We start from the raw sequence: 22,850 nt of genomic DNA, 5'->3' as shown, positions 1-22,850 counted from the left end.
CTAATGTGTGAAAAGGTCTTGCAATTTCTTTATTTTTTGTCATTTAAAAGATAAGTCAAGTTATCATTTAACCCTTATTCTAGTTAAATGAATAGCCCCGCTAGGTTGCCTTATTTTTAATATACTAAAATAAATTGGAAAGGCTTAGGATTATTTGTAATACATCATTGAGAAACTGCCAGTAGAGCATCTTATATCTGCCTTTAGGGTAAATAAGAATATCTGGTGTGTGTGGTTTAGTAGTACTTGTCTTTACATATCTTTTGCACAAGATTAATTTTTAAAATTGTAAAAGCAGAAGGTGAAGAGAAGTATTCACTAACCTTGTATGAGAATAACATGAATGCAATATTAGCAATTTTTGAAATACACATAGCATTATGTTCCTGGATACAAACTTCATAAATTAGAATTTCCATGTTAGCCTCAGCTGAGGTCCTTTGCCTCATCAGAAATTCATTTAATGTATGTAGTATTTAATTTATGTAGTGTATGTGCTCATTTAACAAATAATTATTAAGCCCTTGCTGTTATCAAAGTAATTCACTGTGGAGGCTACATTACAAGAAAAAGTTCTTTAGTCTTTAGCAGCTTTTACCTTGCCTGGGCAGGGGTTGGCAGTGGGGGTGGGGAGGGCATATAAACCTGGTGCATAAATAAAACTATGGTGCAAGCTGGAATGTGCTAAGTGTCATAAGAAAGTTGCAGCCTGATTACTCATTGGAAGTTAGGCTAGGTGATAATACTTCCATGCTGAGGGAAGAGAGGTAAGATTTCATGGCAGTGGCCACTTGAGAGAAGAATTTTGAAGGCTGAGTTCGACATGGGGAGAAAGAATGGAAGAAAAGTACACTCCATTGAGAATGCGAGAAAGAACTGGAAACATGAAAATGTGTAAATGTACAGGAGTGTTTCCTACAAGCCTAAACAGGCTAAATATGATGAAAAGCAGCGACTGATGCTGAGAGAGAAACCTTCTGGGGCCAGATCCTGGAGGGCTTCGAAGGAAGGGCGAGAAGGAGATTACGTGCTTGATTTGCTAAGCCATAAGGACACTCTCCAGTTGTTCTGAAATCTCTCTCTGGTTACTTATTCTTCTTCTTCATTATTTCTCTCATCCTCAGCTGGTTCTTTAACTCCTGTTATTTGCCTAGGACCAATCAACAGCCTTCTAATAGTCACCATTTTCCCTGACTGATCTTTCTACTGAGAGTAGTGAGATGCTAAGGAATTATGGCTAAATACATATCTGCAGCCTAGATCTTCCTCCTGGGATTCAGACAGGTATACTAGAACTCTCTGTTTGGACATCCCATAATTTAAGACTCAGCTTCTCCAAATCTAAACTCAGCATCTTACCCATTAAAACCTATTCCTCTTTCCTGGTTCAGCGAAATGGCACCTAATTGTAACTGAGTCAAAAATCCAGGACTCAGCTGTGCCTTTTCCTTCCTTTGTATACTCAAATGTCACCCCAATGAACATATCTCTCTAATCCATTCTCTCTTCTCTATTCCCACTCCTACAGTCGAGGTAAATCCTTCATTTCTTACCTGATATACGGTTATAGCCTTCTTAACTTTTCTAAGATCTGCCTCTAACTTTGTCCCACTGTGAAGCCTAGAGTGAAGACAACTCTCCATACTTGTCTCAGAAGCATTTTTCTAAAATGCAAATTCAATCATATTTCCCATTTGCTGAAAAATATCAATAGCTTCCTATAAGATTCACATTCCTTACCATAGCACCAGGGTCTTCCAAACTTGGCCCCTGCCTGCTTTTCCAATCTCACCCTTTTATTCGTACATTTATGGCTTATATTTCGCCCTACTAATTTTCTAGCAGGGCCATAAGTTGCTTCGGCCTCGTGTTACACTATCTTTATAGATGCTGCCTCCTTTGCCACCAAATCCCTTTTCTACACCAACCCACCTTCATCCCCGTTTTACCTGGCTATACTTCACTAAACCATAATCATTCTTCTTACTAACCACATCTACTTAGTATGCTTTCTATGTATGCACTGTGATAGTCCATGATGGACAAATACATTATAGCTCTTCACTGACTGTAGGAATATGCTTATTTGTTCCACTCCCAAGACTGTATAGCACAAAGTATATTAAATATATCCTTAATACTTAGCTCAGGGCCTGGCTCACCTTATGTATTTATTTTCTTTTTTTAATTTATTCTTTTAAATTTCACTGTATATATTTAAATAAACTTTAACACAATTTATGAAGCCCTTTTCCCCAAATTCCTCAAGTATCCTACCCCATTCATTTTAGTGGTCTCAAAGTTTCCAGGAAATGAAAAGTAAGACACAAAAATAAACTTTGGAATTCTGAATCTAAGGATAACATACACCAGAAGACCAGAACAAGAGAATAGAGGTATTGGGAGAGCTCAAGCAAAATGCCATAGAGAAAGTAGAAAAGGAAAGGGAAGGGAAGTAAGATTTAAACATTTTAGCCCTTTAATTTGTTTTGCTTTTAAAGAAAATGAAACTGTTTAGAAGCACTTTATTATTCAGGCCACAAGAGCTGTCCTCGGGCCCTTACTTTGCAAGTAGAAGTCAGGTTATAAAGTAGGAACACTTCACTTCATACTGTGGTTAGAAAGGCCAGTGGGCTTTTTTCACCCCAGATATCTCCTGCCCAAACTAGGACACTGCCTCCAATTCACCAATAGAAATTCACTGCTTTCAGTTTAAAAGCTTTAAGATCTTTTCAAGCCCTCCTTTAAAGGACAAATGCCTGGATGGTGGTAACACCCTAAAGCCATCAACTAACACCCTACTGAGGATCACTTTACAGTTAGGAGAGAGCATTGTCTTGAAATGTACATGCAAATAATGGAGAGGAATGGAAGGAAAGATCTGAAGGAAGTCAAGTAACTTAAGCCTTTTGCATAAGAATAAAACTACTAGGAACATTTCCTTAGAGTTATAGCCAACTCCTTGATTGTGGGGAAGTTAGATTTTTTTATTAACAAGATGTTTCTCTCCCTGCCTTTGTGACCTACAGTTAGGTTAGGTCCCCTTAATGTTCCCCCTAAGTGCAGCTGGTCACTAACTGCCAGAAGGTTTGGCTCTAGGGAAATTGTGCTGACTGTTAAATATTTACAAAATATTTAAATTATTTTCAACAGGGCTTCAGGAAACTTTTAGAATAACGTGTCCAGTGCTGTAGCCAAAAGCACAAGTTGTACTGTGGTGATGCCTGTGGCTTTAAATGCTGGCTCTACCAATTTACTGGAAGGTGTGGCCTTAATCAGCTACCTCACTTCTCTGAACATCTGATTAAATTTAGATTTTTAAAGAAAAAGTGGGCCTGTGTGCTTTCTTAGACATAAGTTATTCTTGGAAAGAAAAAAACACTTAACTTAAAAGTGGAAGTGAAACAACTAGCAAAAACATTTCCTTGTGAAGCGATCAGTTGACCCAATAGTAGGCATTTTCAAGCCTCCTTTTTCAATGGTAGTAACCAAGCTCTACTCCAGAGGACCAGAACAGCTGAACTCTCCTCATTTGAATCAAAGCAGAAGACCTCACTTAAATAAATCACTACCCTTAACAACTTGGATGAAATCAAACTTATGATTTTGGTCACTGTTTTTGCCAGCCCTAAGTGTTTTCAACCATCTGCATTAAAATTGGAGAGCAATGGCTTACAGACATCCAAATCCACACTTAATACCTCCAGTGCTTAGAAATCAACCCAGGCACAAACTTCCCTGAACTTTTGAATACAAAAGTTGTCTTTTCAAGAGAGATCACTGGGTAGACTTCTTTCCTTAGTTTACATCATTAAATATGTCACATGCTACTTTCTCTAACCCCTCCGAAACTGTATATTGTTTACCAATTCTTCCTAGTCCATTTAGTGTGCTTATTGAGGGTGAGGTCAAACCAAACCTAACAATGTCAAGCAAAAGTGATGCAAATTAATAAGAAGCTAAGGGCATCAAAGGAGTTGGAGGCATTTGAAATTTCAGAGGGAGGGTACATTACAGATTTTTTCAACCCCCAAACTTCTCCCTAGACATTATCTTTTGTTAATTTCTTCAGTAGTTTTTGAGAAATTGAGATCAATTCTATTCCTGAGAGTTAAAGCAGAAAAACCTGTAAAACCCAGAAACTGATTGTGATGGTTATAAACTGGGAAATGCGAAAGCAGCTAGCTCCTTACTAAAAAATTGGGTTCCAAATTCTACCTGCTTAAAAAGCATTCAGTTCAATCATTCAATTCATTCATCCATTTATCTAAGGAAAGGAGCTACTACTGTACAACAAGCCATGGGCTAGATAGTATAGGGTTGCAAGAATAAAGACACACTCCCCTCTTTGAAAAAGAAAATAAAATTAAATAGCCTGTGGGATAATAGTGCAGAAGAAAAATACATGGTGGCGAGTGAGCATTGATTTTAGTCTTGGGACACAACCAAGCATTCAGGGGCGAAAGCAGCTTGCTCCATTAATCTACAAGAGTTCATTTGCCTTCTGTAATCTATTCATCTTAGGAAAACTCCCTTTGTGTGTTTATATTTTGCAAAAGTTTCCTAGTAAACTGCTTCTACAAAGCCAAGTCAAGATAAAGGAAAACTTTGAATAAATATATATAGTCAAATATATAAATCATGCATTTATTCTAATTTCTAATTGGAAAGGTACAATTTGCTTAATAATTTATATACCCACTTGAACATTATGAGGCATGAAGAGTGATGTTAATGAGGAGCTTAGGAGAAAATGCTTATGTTCTAAGTAAAGTACAAACCTGTCAATATGGATATAAAAGAGCACAAGAGAAATAAACAAATTAAGTGAAGCAAGCAATAAATATGCATAAAAAAGAGTAGAAGGAAACACTAAAATATTAGGAGGTATTATCAGTGGATGGAGAATCATATATTTTTCTACATCTGAAGAGTTTAATTTACCTGATAAGCATATATTATATATCAAATATAAAAACAAACTTCAAAAATTAATTTAACATTACAGTGACTCTGGCCATGTTTTTCAGATAATTCATCATTGTAGACAAACCGTAATTCTGGCTAAACTTAATCAGTGCCTGAGGTTTATCTTTATCTATAGCAGAAACCAGATATAATTTATCCTCTTAATCTTTCCTTTTTTCTATTTCAGTTCTAAAATATCTAATAAAAAGCAGATAATTATATGTAAAAATATTACCCTTGTGACAACTATAAAATGAATCTAAAATATGAAAAGTACAAACAATCATTGATATCCTCCAAATTAAATCAACCTTATGAAATTGATCCATCAATGTAAAAGAATGTAAATGACCTCCTAAGATTAATCTATGTATATATTTCACCAAAAGAAATGCCTGATTTATAATCTTCACTTTATAAATGGGTAGTTGCCCTTTACAAATATCTTGTTAATTTGTTAGTTGATTTTTTTGTGTTGTTTCTTGGAAATGCAACAATATATATAGTCTAGGAAGGATAAGATTAGTATTATTTACCTTTTGCATTTTTTATCTATAGCTGGTAAAACTTTGAAGAATAAATTACCTTCTCTGCAATGATAGCAAATGTGACCACTTTCTCTAACTCATACCCCACATTTGTTTAGACTTGTTGTCTCCCCGACATAGGTATGTGTCCCAGGCATGTTCACTTCTCTGTAGGAACAGACTATGAACTAACTCATCAAAGAGTTGGTTTTCCACAGTCAACAGAACATTGAGTTCCAGAGGGCGGGCATTTCACACATCACCTGCTGACACCTGAAGAGCACCCTCAGATTCCTGGCTGAAGAACACAGAATACACAACATCCCCTCAACTTGTTTATATAGCAGGTGTTATAAACGGAATTGTTTCCCACCCAAAATGATAGGTTGAAACCTTAACTCCTATGTGATGGCATTTGGAGATGAAGCCTTTGGGAGGTTATTAAGTTTAGATAAAGACCTATCATTGAAGCCCTCCTGTGGGATTAGTCTTCTTATAATTAGAGACACCAGAGAGCTTGCTTGCTCTGTCTCTCAGCCTTGTGAGGACACAGAGGCAAGGCAGCTGTCTAAAACCCATGAAGACAACCATCACCAGAAACCGACTGTGTCAGCACTCAGAAACCCAGTCTTCTAATCTATGAGAAACCGAATTTCTGTTGTTTAGGTGCCCCCCCCATCTACGGTATTTTGTTACAGCAACCGGAGCAAGACCAAGACAGTGGGGAATGCGTACATCAACTAAACAAATACATATACAAACACTCAAAATAAAATTTTCTGTTAAAAGCAATTAAAACTTAAAATTTCAAAAAGGATCTGTACTCATTGATTTAGAAAATGTCCTGTTAAACCTATAGAACATACATGTTATGTGGAAAATTTTACAAATTCACAAATCTTTTTCATATTTTTGTTTTGTGGGGCAATTTCTCAGAGCTTACACTAAGTTACTATGTATTACAAGTCTCTAAGAATGGGGTAAAATAGGCATTTACTATTTTATTTTACATTTATTGCACTGTTATTTCCAGGAAGCCTGTTTAGAGACTTGTGCTCTTAAGAAATACATTCTGCCTAACAGTATGATTACATTCAAATTATAGAAATTTCTCATTTCTCAATATTACCTATCTGTGTTTTATGTCATACACTGGTCACCTGATAATTGTCACATGAGAATTATTCTCCAGGGATCAAAAATCAGCAATTCAGATATTCTACAGTTGATATTAGCTGATAATAACTCAAAACTCAAGGTTAAAATGAGTAAATGGAAATCATCACTAACAAAAAAACAGGAATTCAAAGTCGCTAGTCTGATGAGAAAAAAATTACTTCCTCTCACTGCAAAACTCACATTATCTAGATCCGAAGTTATACAATAAATTTATTTGATACAAAAGCTTTATCAAAGGTCAGTGACAAAATATCTGAAGTCTTTGGCCCTAGTTGGTGCTTAAATACTGAATAAGAAAATAAGAGTTAAAACATATTGGAATGCAACTCAGCTACTCTTAAGCATTTGTAGATAAGTGTTAACCATTAATGACAGCCAAAAATACTAAAGAGACTTCCTGTTTGACAGGTTACACACTTGAGATAATCTAGCCTTAGAGTTCGTAAGTCCTCTCCATTGTTAGAATCTCCACATTAAGGAGATTCTTTAAAGTCCATGAGATATATTAGCTATATTAATCTTAGAATTAATTTATTAACCTTAGTTTAGATTCCTTAATGTAGTGAATATATTTTTGAGATTAGTTTTTATCAACTGAGGAGTCCTGATATATTTTTGTTTCTTAAAGTATTTACTTCCATCAATGGTAAATGACACCTTCTAAAGTGTATCTAGTGATTCACCATGAAAATGTATTTATATTTTATAAATAGATTGTGGATTAAAAAGCAGTTCAATGTAATCTAAAGTTTTAATTAAAGAAATATAAATGTTAATATTATTTATTTTTATATTCCCATAACATACATTATATATCCACATGTATGATATTTTTCCCAGAGAGAATATTGTTTGTAAATTTTGTTTAGTGACATGTTTATCTAGAGAGCTAAATATGTTTAATCATTTAATCACCTTATTTTTTTTATTCTTCCCATAACATTCCATGCCATAGGGGAGGATACTAAAAACACACCTTTTTTACAACTAGACTGACTAAAATCTCCCAAGGTATAGCTCTTAAAATAATTAGAAACAATTGTAAATGGTTTTCTTAAATCTTTAGGAAGAGTTAATACTTTATTGGTTTTTGTCTCACAGTTCCTCTCATACCTCACAACCATATTCTGCAAAATTTAAATTTAACATTAAAAAATATTCTAACACATCGGAATCTCATAAACCAATCTTTTATAAAACTGTGGATTCTATTGTCACAAAGAAAAAATTTTATTCTGGTAATTTTTCAATTTGAATTTCAAATGACTACACTTTCTCTGTAATTACCATTGGCTATATTTTGCCTGAGCCAAAAGCAATGCATTCAGTCTTTCATTTCACTGGCACAGGCCGTGACCCTGTTCATAGAGGATCTGGTTCACCAGCAGTCTGTCTTTGCAGAGCATCTGGAATTAGGCCCCAATATACACCCACTGCTTCCATCTCAACATACTGCAATACTGAAATGCCCTCTGTAGGACATGCCCTTTCCAACACTTTTAATGCCCTCTTTCCAAAAGTTTTCATTTTATTTTGGAATAGTACATAATAAAATACTAAAATAACCATGGTTGTGTATGTCAGCTAACTGCTAGGCACTATGTGATTTAACACTTCTAATATTCCTAATGAATCTCTAAGATAAGTACTATTATTATCCTTGTTTTACTGACGAGGAAACTGAAACACCAGAAAGTAAAACACCTTACTCAATGTGCCACACCTAAAAAGTAACAGATCAGGGTTGGGTGGAGCTCAGGATGAATAGGCAAAGCCCAGAGGATTTTTAGGGAAGTGAAAATACTATGTGTGACACAATAATGGTGGATACATGTTATTATTACACATTTGTCCAAACCCACAGAATGTAAAACACCAAGAGGGAACCCTATTGCAAACTACCGATTTCAAGTGATTACCGTGTGCCAGTGTAGGCCCATCAGTTATAACAAATGAAGTACCGTGGCAGGTAATGGCAGAGACCATGCATGGGGGGCCAGGGGGTATATGGAAAATATGTGTACCTTTTGATCAATTTTGCTGTGAACCTAAAACTGTGCTAAAAGAATTGTCTTTTTAAAAAAGTGATGGAGCCAGGTTGTGAACCCAGGCGGTCCGGCCTCGAGGGCAAGCCCCGAGCAGCACGCAGTCTGCCCGAGCAGCATGTCTGTTGGTGAATTTAGTCAACAAACACTGAAAGTCAATGTGCCCGACCTCACAACTCGTGCTGAAAGTGCCACCAAGATATGCCTCTGACTTCAAGTAGTCCACAGTCTGCTTTGGGGAATACGTGTGTAGAGAATTACGAAAACCATGGGAAATACTGCCGTACATTTTCCAAAAGAGTGCTATGGAAACACCACAGGGAGGGCACTTCAGGAAAGAGGAGGTGAGAGCAAACAGCAGCCAGTCAAATGAAGAGAAAGGGGTGCTGAGTAGGGAAGCATCCACAGAGGCATGCCCCCCTTTACACACACACACACACAAACACACACTTTTGTCAGGAAATCCTGAATTACTCAAACCCACACTCATCTTTCCTTCCTTCAAATGGTTAGTGTCACAGTCTAACACAATCATTTGCATCTGGGTTAATATCTCACCTCTCCATATTATCTCTATACTTCTGACCTGAAAACGAACTTTAGACATGTTCTAGGTGCTGTTTCCGGTCAGATGTCTTTAGGGTATTATGATTCATTACGTGTATCTTCGTTCTGGGGTGTTATTTCAGGGGAATTAAGAAAGAGCACCAGTCGGTGTTATATAACCAGCTGTGTACAGAGTCTGACCCTGACCAGTGACTAATGCATCCCCCTTTCCACATTTACTTTAACAGGGATTTGTATCCATAACAAAGAAATTCACTACTGACTTAACAGTTTTATTCTACTTTTCTATAAATATTAGCTCAATATTAGTCACAGTTGCTACTATATATTTTTAATATACAACAGGAACATGTTATGTAAAGAAATGATCACTACCCAACAATAAGGAAAAAGGATAGTTAGTGTCCATCAATCTTTATGTTTGAAAGCTCTCAAAAATCATAAATTTCCAGTAAAGTAACTAAATCTACACACGTATACAAAAACAATTTGATATAAGCATCTTCACACATAAATCATAAAAGTAGTTAGCAACTGTTATGCTTATAGTAAGCTATTTATCCTAAGAGATGCAGTTTCAAATGAGGGTTTTAAAAAAGACTATTAAATCAGAACTCAGAAAATCTTGTTTTCCTGCTGGTGAGTGCAGAGATAAGATGGCTGACTCAACCTAAAATGCCTGTTTTCACTTTCCACTGACATGTTATTAGTTTGCTACCTCTGGAGAAAATGTACATAACTAATTTATTTGAGAAACCTGTTAGAAAAAAAATAAGTCCACCACCTCCCTACACGGTGTAACGCGTGGGGAGCTGTCAAGAAATGCAGTCGGGAAGCACAGAGATTCTGATACCAAGGCCACAATTTAGAGACCTCCTGACAACTTTTTGATACTCCTGGGAGGATTCAGTAGTTACTGAAGGAATTATATGAAGACAGACAAAGGTATGCTGTTTTCAACCTGCAGCGATTTAATAACATGCTTAATTTGTTACCTGACATAGATGTTACATAAGCACCAAACATTGCTATTAATATGATTTACATTAATTGAATTCTATTTAATACTTTAGGAAAGTGTTTTCTTTAATGAATGGCCTTTTAACACTAATGTTCAATATTATAAGAAATTATGATATAAACTCCCTGCACCACAGAGTGGGAGAAGACATGGCAATTGTCCTTTCAAGCTTGAGTAGACATTGTTTTATCAGGGGATCCCTTTCCCCGAGAATACTCTGCAGAGGCTGCTTTTAAAACCCCAATCATTATGCTAATTTTAAATTCCCTTATTTATTAATTTGTACCCAAATCATAATCTAAAATATTAAAAAGTATTGCCTAAATAGTGTTATTGACATTGACTAAATAATAATAGCTTACAGTTAGATCTGACATATTTATATACACCAGGAATTCTTTTTGAGTACTTTATGGGGGGGGGGGCAAAAAGTGAAATTTATGTATAAAAAATTGTGTATTTATTCTTACATGTTTAAACTTCAGTCATCATCAAAGTACTCTCCATTTGATGCAACACACCTATTGAGACATTTTTTCCAGCATTCAAAACAGTTTTTGAACTCATCAACTTTGATGCCTTTCAGTGCTTCTGCTGTTTTTTTTGTTTCACCTCTTCCACATCAGCAAAATGTTTCTCTTTGAAAAAAATTTTTTCATCCAGGGAAACACATAAAAGTTGCTCAGGGTGAGATCAGGTGAATAGAGTGGGCGGGGCATGGGGGGGTCATGCCATTGCTGGTCCAAAACTGCTGAAGATTCAGGGCAGTGTGGGCGGTGCACTCGTAAATTTCCTGTCAGGAAATGGGCAAAAGTATTGAATGGTCTTCAAAACAAAATTCCCTGAAGTTGAAGGCAGCCTCTTACAATGACGCCAGCAGGTACACTGATACAGATGGGTTCCTAGAACACTAACCTAGCAGGGGAAGCCTGCACTACAATGGGCTCACCCTCCAGAACATAATTTTGGTTTTGGGGGCTCACCCCTCATATATTATTTTATTTAACTCAGTAACTTTGTGAGATGAAAATATTAATATTTCCATTTTAGAAATATGGAAACTGAGTCAGATATGTTGAAATACAGTGTTGCTACAAACAAAATATAGACTTTTTTATTCATTAGTTCAAGTGGAAAAATTGTTTTTTGGTAAAGTCTTGTGCCCAACATTACATTATACAGAAGTCTGGGGGAGATGATAGGAATCACATTTCATTTTTAAAAACAGATTATAGAATTTTCTATCTCAATTTCTGTACCTGTCTGTCTGTTAAATAATTTCTGCTATTTAAAACTCTGCCTCAGTTCCACAGTCAGATAAACAACTCTCAGATCCCAAACTCTGCATCTGGTGACTCATTCCAATGTGTTCTTTCCTTCCAGCATTATTAGAGCCCCCAGACGTGTGCTGGGTAGACACTGGGTGCAAAGACCCATCCTAGAAACTATGGCAGAAACAGCAACAACAAACTACAACCTTTGCTTCAAAAGGAAGCTTCTTATTTGTATCATAGATAGCTATTTATGACACTGTCTCAAGTAATTTTTTAGTAAAAAGAGAATAAATTTTGGATAATGTAAAATGGGAAGCAGCTTTTAGAGTGGATCTTGAAACATGCGTGTGATTTCGACTGGTGGAGATAAGGTAAGAAGAAGGCATTGAAGGTTTCCAAATGGCATGATCAAGGGCTCCGAGGAAGAAAAGTGTGTGGAGCACGGGAAACGATGGGTGAGTTAAGCTCACAATGAATACTGCATCTGCCCAGAATTTCTAGGCCATATTTGTAAGTTTAATTTCTTATGTGATTTTTTTACAATTCCAGCCATATTGTAAGGCCTTTGAAATAATGACTGAGGCTTATTTTCTTGAATGCCTTCCCTGACTTTCCAGTACAGAAGGCCTTTAATGGTGTGAGTGCAGTAGTACTGACTAACTCAACCAGAAGAGGTGGGTGAACTTGGCAACTGAAGATAATATTGTAAAACGCAAGTCCAATTATTGAGTGTCTTGAATAGGGCCCTCAAGAAGGGCAATATATGATCTAATTATAACATTCCATACTTAGGAAGTGGTAGTATGTGAAGTGTAATGGCACACAATTTTATAGATTTTTGTGAGATTGGAATAAAGTTTAAGATAGTTGCTATTGTCAAGATAGGGATGGATAAATGATCAGATCTAATAATAAAACAATAACTGAATTCACTATGATTGTCATTATGCTAAATACTTTCACATGCATTATGTGATTGAATCTTCACAGTAACGATCAGGCAGATACTACCATTATGCCTAGTTTACAGGTGAATGGTGAGTCCTAGGTCACTTGAATAGTCCACAGACTGCTAACCTAAGACATGAATGAGAGGAACCAGCTCTGACAGAGTTAAAATCCACTGGTAGTTGCCATGCTGATCACAGGAACGTTTAAGCCCTAAAGAAATTTACATCACAAATAGACAGCTATATGTAGACAGTTTTTAAAATTCAGTTTCAAGGCTGCATTTCTATTCTACAACTCTGAATATATGTATTATTTTGAAATATATTCACTATTTTGAAAAATAACTTAATATTTCTGCCTCCACACCTTCGCACTTGCTTTTGCTACTTCCCAGAATGCTCTTCAGTAAGTTGTCTCTACGCCTCATCTTCTCCAAACTCATAAAACATGCCTCCAGGTCCAGTTAATAGCTCCCTTTCCTCACCAGGTGCATATGTAGCCTGAGCATGGTTTAGAAATACTATGTATTTACTTGCTTATTAGTAATTATCCAGGTAGGCCCCATGGGGGCAACGATTTTTGAATGCATTTTGTTCACTGTTATATCCCCAGAATACAGAACTGTATCTGGCACAAAGTGAGAACTCAATAAATATCCATTAAATGCAAAACATAATTGAGTAGATGAAAGAAGGAATGGATGTTCACTGCTGATCCATGGCCATCTGAATCTACCTTGTCCTAGTAGTTATTTAAGTCCCTGAGAGGCTGGGACTGTGACATGTCAGAGTGTTGTGTACAGTGTCACTTTGATAATCATGAGGAAGTAGAAGGGTGCTAAGTTCTTGCCACCCTTGCATTGTCCTACCTCTAACTGAATACTCCGTATCCATCTTCAAAAGGGTGTGATTGGAAAGAGAATACTCCATACATTTTTAAAATGATGACCATCAGTAGAACTTGAAATCATCAATCAAGGTATTCTACACCTAAATATGTATATATTTTGAACGTGGCTTAAAAATGTAGACACACGCCCTGGCTGGCATAGCTCAGTGGATTGAGCGTGGGCTGGGAACCAAAGTGTCCCAGGTTCGATTCCCAGCCAGGGTACATTCCTGAGTTGCAGGCCATAACCCCCAGCAACTGCACATTGATGTTTCTCTCTCTCTTTCTCTCTCTCTCTCTCTCTCTCTCTGTACCTCCCTCCCTCCCTTCCCTCTCTAAAAATAAATAAATAAAATCTTTTAAAAAAATGTAGACACATGTACCTGTAAATTTAATTCACATTTCCATAGTAAGGTGTGCATTTCTAATCATTTGATTTAATCTGTGATCCTAGGTTTTCAAAAAATCATCTTTGGACTAAAACTGGATTCTCACAGATTCTTCACTACATAGTCAGGGTTATATATTAAATTGTAAAATACTGCAGTATTGCTGTATTTGGAAGGCTGTATTATTCAAATAATTGTGTGAGAACAATCTGTTAGCTATTTGAAAAGTTGGAATAGATTCCCACTTTATGCATTTAAAGAAGCTGACTAAGTAACTACATGCTAAAATATTGCAAAAGACTAAAAGAAAACTTTCTTTGGGATAAGAAAGAACTTTATAAGCATGACATTAGTGCCAGAAACTATCCATGTTTTAAAAATTGATAGAATTATCTGCATAGAAATGAAAAACATTATTAGGAATATGAGTTGTGAAAGAAAGTGACAAAATAGTTAACCGAGCATGTCAAAGAAGGAGTATTACTTCTAATTAATGAACAAAAAATAATTCAATATTAAATGGCAAAAATATAAATAGAAAAATAACACAAATTTGTAATTAATGAATAAACAGGTAACAGTCAACAATTTCACTAGTAAATAGGGAGGGAATTAAAAATAAAATCAAATACAAAATATCACATTGTGCCCACCACAGTGGCAAAGCTCAAAAACATGGACACTGTGCTGGTAGATGTGTACACAAGTATTACACAATGTTTCTCAAGGATCATTTAAATGCCCAATGCATCAAAATTTAATATATGAATACTTATAAAACAATATTATAATATTGATAAATCTAACAACTGACCCTGAGGTAATAATGAGAAATAGAGAATATTTAAAAATAAAACCCTAAAATATCACATAAATGTGTAAGTTGAATACATTAAAATAAAAAATTATATGTATTATAAAGCCAGATAAGAAGGATATAAAAAAATAAATCCATGGTAGATATTTATGTTTTATAGCAGTTAGATAATACTACAATCATATTTTATAAATGCTATAAGTGGCTTTCCTCTTCTATGTGATTATACATCTTTGCTTTCTTATTAGTTTTTTAAAATTTTCTAAATATTTCACAATAAACAAGTTATTGTAATCATGGAAACAACAAAGTTGGTAGAGCATCCAGAGATGGATTCAGTGACACTCAAAGAAAATTATTTTCAAACACCAGGAAAAACTAACATTTAATGTTCTGAAAATGTTAGAAGTATTGTGTATGTACAGAGAGTGTTTTATTTTGGAAGCACATGTATAAAGTGTAAATAAATCTTTTTAAGTAGATCCTTAACTATGGTGCATATTAATAGCTATCAGCTAGACTTCACTGACTAGAATTTATAACTTGGTTACTTGTCTTCACAAGTTGAAAAACTCAGGACAAGTTTAGCTTCCAAAAGTCCAGTGTACCAAGGGGAGCCACAAACACAAAGAAACAAAATATTATGTCAAAAACTTAAAGAAAAAAACATGCTGAACATTAAGGAAGACATTAGGATTGCTAACTACATGAAGAACTCTCACCTTTAATTATACCTGGAAGTGTTAAGACAACTTTTTAATTGCATTTTTTGTTAACATTTAGCCTGACTTTTCTGAAAACTAAAGTTTAATATCAAGGTCTCCCTGTTTGAGTAAGAAAAAGTAGTCTACCTTCCTACAAGATACGGCCTCTTTGGGGTGGAAGTATCTCCATGCTCTTGGACTTACTTACTCTTCCTGAATGACTGGTATGTGTTGAGTGTTTTATAAGCAAAGACTCCTATTATGTAAAATAACAATCTGAACAGGATGAGAAAAGGACAATGCTAGAGTAGTTTTATAGAAGATATTTTGAACCTACCCAAGGAATTTCTCTTTTTTGCAATGTTCACAAAAACTCTTCATAAAGTTTGAAGAAACATTTGAAGGAAATGCCGAAATTTGTATTAGCTCTCTCAACTAAATTTTACAAATATATAAAATTGCAGTAGTCTCACATAATGCCAAAATATTGAGTTTATTTTTTGAGAAACAAGCAATAATACAAATGAAAATCTCAGAAAATACAGGTAGACATATACTTTAAGAAAACACTGGTTTTCTTAGGAAAACTGGTTTTCCTTGATTTATTTTAATTACTTTTCATCAAAAATTTGTAAGCAGTGCTCCTTTTCTTATTTTGGTGTAGTTCCTAAGTGTATTCTGCTAAAAACATTTAATTGCATTGTCTTAGTAGTAACTGTATCTTCTCTGTTACCTTTTCTAGTTACTGTTTGCCTGATTATCTAAACTGATGCACGCAGAGAACCTGTGAAAAGCACACCACTTGCGTGTGTGCATACAAATACTGCCACACACACACACATATACACACAGTTTGGATATATGCTGGCATTCTCCATACATGCTGAACTCAGTAGAGTTTACTAATGGACTGAGAAAAGTGGGGGAAGACAAAGGAAAAAATGATAGTGAAAATTGGGAGACACTTCTGTTTTTAAAATAGCAAATTCAGGAATGGAGTGAACAGCTTTATTTTACATGGTTACACTTAAGATAAGTGCCCTGGAGTAGGTTAGATCCCCAAGATGACCTAGACTAGGCCGGTATGCACAGGTATGTAGTAATATTCTAAGGGTGTGAAAAAGATGTCCTTATCATTTTTCCCCTGTGTGGAACTGGAGGAAATAATGGGAACTTTATACTTAAAAATTACAATTAATGCAAGTTAATGTTTCCAAACTTTTCACATCCATCCCACATCTTAGCTCTTAATTGGTTACGAGAACTTCAAAGTAAATTAATTTTTAATAAGTTAAAAGCAAAATCCATTAATTTTAACTTTAAATTAACTCCAGTTAATTTAAAGACTTCTAAATTTTAACTTTAACAAGTGAATAATTTCCTAGTAACTCTTCCTGAATTATAGGTTAAAATATGTAAAACCAGCACTTGACCTAAAATCTAAAATCAGACTTGCTAATAAATGTTTACCAGCTCTTGTTGATCTTAAAACATATAGTAGATATTCATCATTTGCAGAAGGACTGATGCATATGTACAGGTAAGAAGGAGGTACTCAAAAAGACTGTTACCTGACCTGCAAGACAGACAGCCATGTTACCGATCAGAAAGAGATTCATTTTAAGTAAATTTTTTCATAAATGGCTGTTTATATACAACTTTATATGAAATCAATAAATATGAATATTTATTAAGTTATTACATGATCAAGATATTTCTTAGGTAACTATATATTTAAATCTGAGATTTAACAATTCAGTATAATAGCTGATAATTATTATATTTATAATTAATGCATACAAAAAAATTTAGATGCAATTGGTTTCCCCAAATTATCATACCTTATTAACCACATAGTCTTCCCATAATGTAATAATGCATATCATTCTGTATCCTATTACAAAATGTTTTCTGTTGGATAACTCCTTGTTCAGATATATATAAGTGAAAATCACTTAAACATTGAATCATGAATTCCAGGAAGATTTGATATAAAAAGAAATGAGAAACAGTGATTGGAGGAAAGGATGGACATGAGGTAGTTAAGAGAATAAGTAGGGTCTGAAGAAGAAATTCAAGAAACATACTGCAAAAATGAAGTAGAAATAAAATACGGGTAAGGTTTCAGTGAGGTAGAAATTACAAAATGAAAATAAGAAGGTATCTTGTGTGAGATGATAAAGTGTGGGTAGGGAAACATAAAGGCAGATGAATTCAAAGAAGTGAGTATAAGGAAAAACTCAGATTTCATAATGAGGAGAGGATATTCAATTCCATGCTATATTATACTACTTGATTCTATACTTGTTTTTAAACACTGGAACCTAAACTCCTGATGTGCTGCTCCCCTGCACGACTGCGGTAATATTTAATGTGAGATGATGAAATTCTATGATGCCACTCCACTGCCTAGCCCCTCCTGCTTCCCACCATTAAGAACCTAGCCAACCCCAAGTTACATATAAATACGTATGTGTACGCACATATACATATATGTGGAGTGGTATACTTGTGCACACGATGTGCACATGCTCCCGTGTACTCAGGGAGCAAGTTTCTGACAGGTGCCTTCTTTTTCTTCTCTTCCTTCTTATCAAATGAATGGCTTTTAACACATATGTGAATGAAGCTAAGCAAAACCCAAGTTCTCCCCTTTTTTATTCTATGCCACACCATTCTATTTAAATACTCAAGGCACAAAGAATGCATATACTAAACTCAAATTATTCACATTCAAGTCTAAAGTACTTTTAAAAATGTAAAATAAGTTCTCAATTTCAAAAGGACTCTAAATTGCACATCCTTTTCATGTAAATTTCACCTTATAATAGTAAATAAAAATGAAAATCATATAGTGCATTTAAATATACATTTCTTGCAAAATGCTTTTCAAAAGTTTGATACCAATGAATTATTCCCTTGATTAGCTTAAAGCACTATGAAACCGGGAAGAGAGAACATAATTCTGGACTTACAAACATCTATCTTCAATAACTTAGCAAACAAACATTAACAAATGTTTTGCATCCTATTTACTTACAACAGTTCTATAAAACAATAAGCCTCTGAAAGCAATTACTTTCAATTTATTTTTCCTCCACGTTGAGGCAGAAAATACCGTCATGCAAAAGTTAGCATTGAACTTGTATAAGAAGAGATTTATTGACACGAGGCACAATGCTGATTAAAAAAATAAAAGCACTGAAATACACCCTAATGTCTTCCCTGCAACACATGACAATGATTATCTTCGGAAAAGGGGATGCCGACAACAGCATAAATGATGCTGCCAAATGGAGAGTTAATTTTATTTTAAAAGATTAAACCATAAATTACTTCTCTAAAATTAGTGAGAAAAAATAGATCTCTTCTAAAGTCAATTTAATCAATTCACAAGAATTTTCAACAAGAGAAAAAATTATTAGACCATAACACTCCAAGAGGTTATATGAAAATCATATTAAAGAGCCTTGCCACTTTTATTCAGGAGCTAATTTAGAATATATATGACTGGATTTTCAACTATCTGTTTAACAATTTATATTGTAACATATTTATTGCATCTCGATTTGGACTTTTAAAGAGTGGTTGCTTAGAATTTATTCACTTTTTTCACATTTTTTTAATTGTTGTAGTTAATTGTTTTCTAGGACAGTTGTCTCCATTTTTTAAATTATTTTTTTCAAAAATTCACTTCTAAATAAGAACTGTAAACAACTTTCTTCCTTGTGTGGCATATGTTTATTAACAAAGTCAAAGCATAAAAGGCATTTAATAAATTCATGTTGACTAATAAATGCTATTATTTTTTCATAATTAGCTATTCCCTCACTGCTTTCTTGTTTGCAGTATGAGAAAAATATACTTCTTTAATGTAGAAAGTTTCCCCCTTCCTTTAACTTTGTTTTAGCTATAGCACTTCTCATGGCCCATGGAATGTGAGCAGACGTGACATATGCCATAACTGAATAGAAGTCTGTTATGCACTCACATAGATCTCTCTGTCCCTTCCACAGCTCTGCCCTCTTCCATGACAACACACAGGTCAACAGACCCCAGTGGGGCCCGGTAGACTTGCCTGTGACCAGCAGTCCTCATGTAATGCAGGCTATAAATAAATGTGTTACCATAAGCCACTGAGATTTTGCAGTTGTTCATTGCACAAGTAAAACTGACTGTGCAAAATACATCATAAATACCATAATTATTTGTTGAAATTACAGTACTTAAAATGTAACAGTATGTGTAAGACACAGTTCAATTGTTGATATAATATCTTAGAAGTACTTTTGGGAAAGTACTTCTCTCCCAAACTTGGGGTTTCTTTTCCCAAACATACTTTTGGGAAAACAAACCCCAAGCCTTCAATTGCTGTAGGTAGGGTAAAAACCATGGAATTAACTAAGTCTTGATTCATTCTTAAGAGAAAAGAAAGCTGCATTTAAATGGTGGTGCCACTTATTTGACATCTATAGATACTTCCATGTACTGACCAAAGACTACATTTGATTATTTACAAATTGCCCAAAATTATCTATATAAGTATGGGGGGGAGGTAGATACAAACTTAAAATAAAGTTATTAAAATGCAAATACTTTTACTGAGTTCAAAACAAAGTAATGAACTCACTTTTAATCTATTTAATGATGACACTTAATCTCTTTTCAGATAAAGAAGGGTAGAAAAAAACAGGTTTACATAAAAATAAAATATATTTATCATAATTAATGTTCTGTAGTTCCAAAACCAATGTAGTAAGTTCTCTAATTATTTTTATTAAAATGTTAATTTGCATTTATATTTTTATGATAATAATGTGGAAATGAGCAGTTACCACATAATGTTATATAATGTGGTTATAAATGAGCAGTAACCACATTATATTTACTAACATAAGAAAGAATGATCTACTATGTTTGAAGATAATAGTAAGACATGTTTAGAACAGGAATGAATACTAATAAATAGCTACAGAGTACTCAGTAATTATTGGCAAGGTAAACTATCATAAAACTTGGATTTGGTTTTCCTCTAGTAACAATATTTTATGTTGATATTTGATCTTTATTTATCCAATGCCTCCTGCTCAGAAATAAGAATAGGATCCTTTGCCAGAAATGAGAAGACACTGGCTACAACTCAGTACCCTGGGGTTCATTTTAAGACACTATCTTATTTGCAAATAAATATTTGTTCATAGTGAGTAGAGAAGGGTGACAAAAGTGTATGGAAGGCTGTGGTTAAAGAACATTTAAAAAATCATCACCAAAATACTATTAAAATGAATACTATTAAACACCATTAAAATGAATTTATTAAAAATGTTTTTATGATTTGAATTTTTAATAAATTCACACAGCCCAACACTATAAATAAGTGCATAGGGAGATATGTAATTTATTTACTTCCAAACAAATTCTTCCAATCTGTCAATAGCTAAGACTGGGGAAAGTTATTTCTGCTGTTAAGTTCCCATCAAGTCTGCCATCCAGACCTACCATTTTCATTCATAATCAAATGTCTGTTTTATAGAACCAAATATATGAATTCTAATCTCTTCTCAGAGTGACACAAAGGCTCTGTGATGATGATCAGTAATTATATAGTTTATAAAAATTGTGTAAGTGTGCTCCTCAGTTCATATTCCCATCTTTTTCCTTACCTCTTTAGACCCCCAAAACAACTACTTTTGAATTTATGTCTTTATTTTTTGTACTCTCATACAATATCTTATATTGATTTTTTTCTTGTTAAACAGCTCATTTTTCTCTCATCAATCCAGAATTATTTGTTTTAATTTTTCTCTTCTTTCTATTGTTGTTCAAATACAGTTGTCTCCATTTTACCCCAGCAGTGCCCCCCACCATAGCCACCCCCACTTCCCACCCTAGATCCTACATCAATCAAGAATTTAATGATCATAACATTCTCTCTGTAAATATCCCCTAGCTTAGAGTGTTTTCTAATGTAAATATTACAGATCTCAGGAAAGAACCAATTTGGTTTCAGAGTTATAAAGTGGCATTTTATTATGTGTATCTTCATGGAGATTTCATAAAGAATTGGGTACACAGAAAGGGTCAAACAATAAAGAGTTAGTGTATTATTAATCTTGCTTAAATTTAAGAAGTTAATGATTGAAATCTATTGGACAAAATAGTTGTATTTTCTGTAACGATGAACATACATTTTTAAATAACAGGTCCTTAATTAAAATCCCAACAAGATAGCATATTTGCAAATATTCACATTTGAAATAATCAAAACAGTGAGACATAATTTCCAAATTTGCTTGCTATTTCTTCTTTAGTATCTGAAATTTAGCAAAAACATGTGATGTGATTACTTGGACATCTTCCATGTTCTCAACATGCTGGTTTACTATCAAAATAAAATTGGTTTCTTCACAAATATGAACTATGCTGTTTTCCTTGTGATTTCACTGGTCAAAATATTTTTAAGAATAATTTTATTTACTTATGGTATTTTTATTTCCTCACAGAACTTTATTTTAGTTCTATTTTTCTCAATAAAGAGTTCATTCTTATTTGAAGTATTATATAATGTTTAATAATGTTAAAATGCATTTATTCTCATACTAGGGTCAACTTGACACTATATATTCTAGAATTATTCTTTTTGCACTCTATTTAAAACTAACTTCTTCCATTTACATATAATTAATTTCCCTCAGTATTAAGGATTTGCTTTGACTATTGAAATTGGTTTAATAGTCTTATTGATAAATCACACATTGTATTTTACTTTCTGTAAAATCTTTATTTCCCAAAATTTTGGGATGCTTTTCTTTTTACAGATATCTTCACATTCAGCACAATTTAGTAAGTCTCTCTTCCTGTGAGGACATTTAATAGGTCACAGAACTTCAAAGAAGATGAAGACATGGTATGCTCCCTTATGAAACTCACAAGTTCTAGGGGTAACAGACACACACACATACAAGCAACGAATATTATGTGGTAAGCGCTACCTAACCAGGGTGTTAACTGCATCCTGTGGGAGCATGTCTTCAGGAAGCCTCAGCAGGCCATGCAATCTGTGCTGTTGAATGGGGCTTGTGCTTCCAAGACATTCTTGTTTTGGACTTACTGCTCTGCTATCTCCATCTCACATTATTTTCATTTTTAAAATTAGGACCTAAAAATTTCATTTGCACCAAGCCAGTCCTAAATGTGAACCTGTGTGCATGGCAGCCAAGGGCATATGTAGGACGTTGGGGAAAACAGTGCCGCTCTAAGTTTCCCAGAACTGTTGATAGGAGACACTGGATTTGGGTCTTGAAAGTGAATTGCAGAGAAGATATAAAACTAAGGCATGGAATAAAATCTGCTTATGAATAACAATTAGGCTCCTACTTCTAGGAAAGATAAAGTTAAAAGGGTAATTTGTAATCAGAGTTCCAGAGGTCTTCAAAGGTCTCACTAGAAGTTTAGATTTTTATACAGTTTCCCTAAGTATTAAGAAAGAAAGGGAAAAGAAATGTTACCACTGTGGAGTT

The 22,850-nt window shown here is 34.4% G+C and overlaps 1 protein-coding gene across 1 annotated transcript in view; it reads right to left on the bottom strand.

The window, feature by feature from the left end:
• The window catches only part of DACH1 (dachshund family transcription factor 1), a 399,674-nt gene that overhangs the window by 227,364 nt on the left and 149,460 nt on the right, over positions 1–22,850 (bottom strand). The window lies entirely within an intron of this gene.

The sequence above is a fragment of the Phyllostomus discolor genome, chromosome 11 (assembly GCF_004126475.2).
Source record: "Phyllostomus discolor isolate MPI-MPIP mPhyDis1 chromosome 11, mPhyDis1.pri.v3, whole genome shotgun sequence".
NCBI classification, from domain to species: domain Eukaryota; kingdom Metazoa; phylum Chordata; class Mammalia; order Chiroptera; family Phyllostomidae; genus Phyllostomus; species Phyllostomus discolor.
Note: the sequence above shows the minus strand (reverse complement) of the source record. Positions and strands in the feature narration are given on the sequence as shown.